This window comes from Mycetomoellerius zeteki, unplaced genomic scaffold (assembly GCF_001594055.1).
Source record: "Mycetomoellerius zeteki isolate Tzet28-1 unplaced genomic scaffold, Tzet1.0 scaffold1277, whole genome shotgun sequence".
Classification (NCBI taxonomy): Eukaryota; Metazoa; Arthropoda; class Insecta; order Hymenoptera; family Formicidae; genus Mycetomoellerius; species Mycetomoellerius zeteki.
In genome coordinates this window covers 11,650-18,675 of record NW_017256209.1, presented here as the reverse complement: position 1 = coordinate 18,675, position 7,026 = coordinate 11,650, and positions in this window count along the sequence as shown.

Genomic DNA, 7,026 nt, shown 5'->3' with positions numbered 1-7,026 from the left:
GTATGTGAATTTATTAGTTATCTCTGAAGAAGGCTCAAAAATGAGCCGAAACATGTAAGCGCTTTAATAAAATAAAGAAGTTTCACGCTACGATAGTCGTGTTATTTGCGCAACGTCTCCCGCGCTTGACTCCTACTGCCCTTGTTCTTTCATTGTTTTTATAATTTTCAGTTACGATTATTTTCTTGTATTAATAGCGAATCATTTGCTGTGATGTAAATTTAGTTTGAAACCGCACTTAAAAGTTCAGCGCCTTCTACCGGATCTAGCATGAAGCAGAGAAGAAGGAAGCGCGATCACCGCGGCCACGATTATACGACTACGTTTTTTTTTTATTGTTAGACGGTTGAGTTTTGTAATGGACACCGATCACGTGTCGATCTGCGTTCCGTAGTTACTACGTTTAGTATACTGAGTTATCAAATAAAGATATTTTGTTAGAGAATATCCGTGTATCATTCCATAAAACAACAATTAACAACGACTGTTATTAAAAGTTACAGAATAGGCCTACAAGATTTTCTTTGTAACGCCAAGGGTTATTTTCCTCCTAAAAATGGATTATTCCGAAGATGATTCTGATGGCAGGTAATAAAAATTATTGCATTATATAAAAAATTATGGAAAGAGATATCATGTATATATTTCTTTATACACATAAGTTTTAATTTGTTTATTATCACGTTGGTTACTAAGATAAACTTTCAATGCTTGCCAAGAAGGAACTTGGAAAAGCAACATAAAGTTGTCCATGATTAAAAACATCTTTACGAAGATCTATTCCTATTTTGTCAAATATTTGACTTTGTGATTTATTAATAGTCATAGCAAAAGCTAATTTTATTGGAAATTGTCTTCTTTTAAAAGTAAAAGGATATACATTCTCGCGTAATATAATGTTATACGATTCAAAAAAACAATATTTCCTACTTTATCACCTGTTAAGATTTTGCATTTTAATAAATGATCAGCAAGTTCTATAATCATTAATCTGGTGCCATTGCAAAGACCTTCATTAATATTAAGATTTCTAATTAACATAACCATACAATTTTTTCTTAAACGTAATTCATAAGGAGAAAGAGATGACGGAGATAAAGTATTTAAATATTTTGGTAATAAAATTTCACTAATGTTATCATTATCATTACAATTTTCAGTACTATCTACACTTGTATAAATTCGTTCTTCAAATGTATTTAATAATTCAACAACTTGTTTATTAATTTCATCTACATCAGCATTTCTTGCAGAAAGTATCACACATTTTGCTACTTTATTAAATTCATTTTATTTCGTATTAGAAAACCATATGTATCTTCTACAATATCAGCATTCAATGATGCGATACAACAATCGGGAAGTTGTATGTTATCGTTAGAATCATTCAATATTTCATCTCCCATATCCAATAGAAACTTTGCAAACTCAGTTTCTTCTGGGAGAACTCGCATATTTTTCATTAAAGAAAAATTTATAAAATGTTTCCAAATTGTACTAAATTTGATTGAGAGATTAACAATTTCACTTCGAGTACCATGTTCTTTAATAGGAAGAAGTTATCTAAAAAATCACCACCTAATATAATAATTTTTCCACCAAAAGGTAAATCATTATTCATGATATCACGCAATGTTTGATCCATAATTTCTAAAGCATATCGTCGCGCCATTGGTGTTTCATCCCAAATAAAAATATTTGTTTTTTTTCCCCCCCAAATATTGAGCTTTTTTTGATTGGATTTTAATGTTAGATGACGAATCAATAAATAATGGAACCGGCAGTCCAAATGTTTTATGAACAGTTCTTCCTGTTGGCAATAACGTTGCTGCAATGTCCGTAAAAGCCATCATACATACATATTTATTACGAATTTTGGCTAAATAATATATAGTTTTATATGTAAACGTTTTACCACCTGGACCATCGATATAAAAGCAATTGTTATTGTGATTACAATTATCTAGTCTATTTAATATAAGATCTACAATTTCTTTTTGTTTGTTATTTAATTGGTTATATTGTCTCATACCAATTTCCATAGCTTCTTCAAATGTCACATAATTTTCATTTTCATAATTTTCTGTTAATTGTTCCATTTGTGGAAAATCAACGAAACTTTTACCTTCATTATAAAGCATAGCGCCGATGTGTGCATAAGCTTTCTGTTGCCCTTGTATCATACTAAAGTGTAGCACATAATCTTCCGACATTGCTACTTTAAAGTTTTCCCATAATTCTTCAAAATGCAATGGGGTTGACAAAGTAATAATATACGTACAAATAATTTACGAAGTTGTCTTGGCATCATCCATCCAATAGCTTCATTCATAGCTCGTTTCCATTCTTCAATTAAACCTAAAGCTAAACAGACTGCTGAAAATGATTGGCATACTTCTCCATTTACAGTTTTTAAATCATCAAAACTTGTAGCTCCCTTTATAGTAAATAATAACAGCCGTAAGTGAAATAATTCCGTTTGTGTTGGACTAACTGAATACATTCGTCCTATACAATTAAAATGACTCTTACATTTAATCCGCGATACATTTCTTCCATTGATTTTCTCTTTTTTAAATGTATAATAACGTGGAATTTCTATGTATAAATATTGCCTTGCTTCTTCGTCACGAGAATTTAAAGAAAAATAATCAATTAATATTGTAGCTTGATTTAAAGCAGAAGTCATTGTTTCTTCACTGGTTTCATTTTTAATTATAATGTTTTGTTCATTTAGAAGATGAACTGGTAAACGCATTATAGTATGACTTTTATCTTGTAATTTTTTTTTCAAGAATACGCCAACTGGCTTCTACAGGTCCAACATAACGAGTTTCTATAAAATTACGTATCTCATCATGATCAATAATTACATTTTCTGTTATTGGTTCAATTATTATAGCAGCAACATCATATCTTTTGTAAATCTATTAATATAGATATTTTACCGATTTGATATTTGAAATTACCTCAACATTTATGTGACAATTAAAAATAATTGATAAAATAGGACAATATGGAACTATAAAACGATTATCAACTACATATCCATCAGGGCGTTCAAAGCTTTTGCCATTATTTCATCGACGATAATAAGGATAAGTATTTTCATCCATTCTGGTCTCTTCAAGATACGATTTAGGATAATGTGTGTGTGTTTTGAACATTTTCCATTTACTAAACACCAATCACCACAAGGTCCATGAATCATATGTCTCATATCTATATCATGTAAAGTTCGATTTTCACTTGGATCAGGTATTTCAGCAGAGATAAATTTATCAACAATTTGTGGAGTTGTTATTTTGAAATTATATTTTAAAGTAATTAACATGTGAACATGTGGTAAACCGCGTTTTTGAAATTCGATAACATATACAAAAGCTGCTACTTCTCCAAAAAATTGTTTTACAATCAAATCAATTAAATAATCTTTTTTAATATTAAAAACACGAGCACAAATATCAGGTCTATCAGAAGCTTGTTGACCATGCAAAAGATTTTCTTCAATTTCACGCCATTTTGGATTACAAGTCATTGTAATAAAAAGATCTGGTTTATCAAATTTACCAACAATTGCCATTGCATCTTGATAATTTTGTAACATCAATATTTCGCGGTGATCCAATAAATGTGGAAGGAAGTATAATCATTTTTCCGATACGTCCATTTAAATTATTTGCCATAGTTTGTACATAATCTTTTAAACCTTGATATGTTTCTGTGCGTAATTCTTTCTGATGATCTCTACAATAATTTATTCTATCCTTTTCAATTTTTACATAATTGTCTACAAGCCATTGTTGAAATAAACGACGACCTAATAAAAAAACGTTAAATTCATCACGAATAGCCATGCGATATTTAATATACTGCCCTCTAGATATTCTCTTATTGCTATTTAATTTTGTTAAATAACAGTGCCATCCTTGAGTACCATATGGATAAAATAATGGATATATCCACGGTTCAACATTTGGATCCATAGTATAATACTAATATTTTGTAAAATTTTGGTATTTGTATTAAGTACGTATTGTTACATATGATTCTGGAATTTCTCCATCAGCAGTTCTACGAAAAACAGCAGCAACTTCATTAATTCTTTGAGCATTATATCGTTGTTGATCCATACCTGGTTTTAACGTAAATAATAATTGTAATTCTGGCAATAATTCTCCAGATTCTCTTTCTAACCGTCGTTGATTTTTTAATTCTTCATCCATCGTTTGATAAGATTGAGCAAATACGTTAAATTCTCGCATTATACGTTCAAGATTTTGTATGATTTCTAAATCTAATTCTGAATTTTCAATAAGACGATAATTTATCGCTTCATTAGAATCTTTAATAAAAAGTTGACCATAACTCGGATTTTCATTTTGAGCAGCATATAATGCTGTATTTATTTGATAATAAATTTGACCTTGTATTTTGAAATATGGACCTGATCGCCTATTTTGAAAATGAATTAAATTACTATTAAATGATGTGAATGAAAATGAACTATTATAACTGCGAATATGTTGAAAAAAATTATTGGATTTTGTATGACTACCATTGAATAAATTACAAAGAAATTGTGGAGGTTGAGGTAATGATTCTAAATAAACCGCACCATGATTACAACAATCATGAAATGAATTTCCTTTATTAGATATTTTTTCAGCTGCAAAATGTTTTGCATTACAATAAATACAACGTACATCCATGGGACCTATATAATATTCTGTTAAATCGTTTATAGATATTACACTATTAATATTTAAATATGATTGGTTTCTCTTACGTGATCTATATGATTGATGTTCATTTTGTTGATGGCATACTTGTGTACTACCTTGATAAAAAAATTCCCGGAATTACCACCAGGTGATGCTCTGAGTCAGCTGATTTGAGTTCTGTTTTTTTGGTTAGGTGCCACATCTATCATTGACATTTCCACCAAATTTTATCGCCATAGCTTGACATTTGTAAAAGTTACGCTTTTTACGAATTTTACGTTTACGAATTTTACGAATAACAGATCAAGAATTTACTACATATACTACCAGTCTGTCAATATTCTGTTAACATTTTGCTATCTAGATATACATGTCACGGGCAAAGTCCTCAAGTGGACAATGTCAACATTGCCTGCTGTACAATGTCAGCATTGCTCAACACAATCGCGGACAATGTTGACACGGCCCAAGCAATGTCAACAATACCTATTTGTGAACTTTATCCGTAACATATATACACATGTATATACATATATATACATATATATATATACAAATATATACATGTATTATATACAGGGTATATAATAAATTAGACATATGCACATCTATATGAAATGATAATAATAAATACCTGCATTCAATAAAATGGGCACCCACGAGATGTAGGAAGTGAAGTCATCAATTGCTTTATATCTTGTTGTTCTAAAAATATAAAAATTTCTTTAAAATTATGAAAATTGTCTTTATAAATAAAATATACATATACGCATGTATATATTTAAGATAAATTATCTATATGGCTCAATCAGAATAAATCAAAAGTGAAAAGAATGGGCTATGAGCCAGTTATAACAAAGAATCTTTAATAAAACTTCTTACATACATGTACATGCAAACGTTTCGACCCCGATCGGGTCATTTTCAATGCAAAATAAACAAAATATAAAGTTGTCAGAAGATTTAAAATTATAACGTCCAGTATCGAAATCAGCTACATCAACGACATACGGTCCATATTTAAAATTGGCGGAGATCTCATCTCACTCTTTTTTTACTATCATCCAATCTTACAAAAAATAATAAATTAAAAATACGTTATAAATTAACTTAAATTACAAAACAAGTAAAAAGTCTACCTTAAAATGTCTCAACGATGTCAGTTAGACGTAGAAAGGAAAACGCACTTAACAACGCTATATCACATAAAAAGTAAGCCATAATACGTATGGATCTCAGATATGTAATCGACAGTGACTCACTTACTGACAACAAGGAAACAAGGAAAAAGGAGAAATAATAGGAAGGGGACAAAGGACAATGTTAAGAGGGGGAAAGAGATTGGATAATGTTTAGATATGAATCTGGCAGGGACTCTGTGTCATTTTGTTTGTTTAGACCATGCGTTTGTCGTTTTATATGAACCATCTCCGATATTAATCTCTTATTATACGAGGCTTCTCTGTCTAAAATTTCAACATTATGCCAGTCGAAGTTATGATTCTGGTCAATACGGTGATTGGTAATAACCGTTGGAGATTTTGACCTCTTATTAATATCGGATACGTGTTCATGTAATCTTGTCTTTAACTGTCTTTTTGTTTGACCCACATAGCTCGCATCGCAATCGTCACAGGAGATCTTATACACTACATTTTGATTACAAAGGTGATCCAATTGGTCCTTGCCCTTCGTGCGGCGTTCCGCAGGGATCCGTTCTGAGCCCCTTGCTGTGGAACGTGGCGTACGACGCCGTACTCCGCGGGGCTATGCCCGCTGGCTACCACCTGGTGTGTTACACGGACGACACGCTGGTGGTGGCCGGAGGCGCCGACTGAGAGGCGACCGTGACAAGAGGGGAGATAGCGGTGGAGTGCGCACTGCGCTCAATAAGGGAATTGGGGCTGGAGGTGGCGGCCCACAAAACCTAGCCCATGTTCTTTCACGACGGGTCTCGGAGGCGGCCACCCCCAGCCGTGGTTAGAGTGGGTCAGGCCACGGTCGAGGTGGGGCCCGGGTTGAAATACCTGGGCCTCACCTTGGACGGCGCCTGGGAGTTCGACGGTCACTTCGACCAACTAGCTCCCAGGCTCCATAGGCAGACGGACGCCCTGGTTGGCATAATGCCGAACCTCGGCGGTTCTCGAGGGGCGGTGCGCAAGATGTATGCGCACACCTCCTTTCGGGGCTCCTCTACGAGGCTCCCGTCTGGGCGGGAGAGGCGGTGCGCTGCCGTCGCATCAAGCGCGCCATGTACGGCGTGCATCCGGTTGCCCGGGCGTACAGGATGGTGTCGCACATC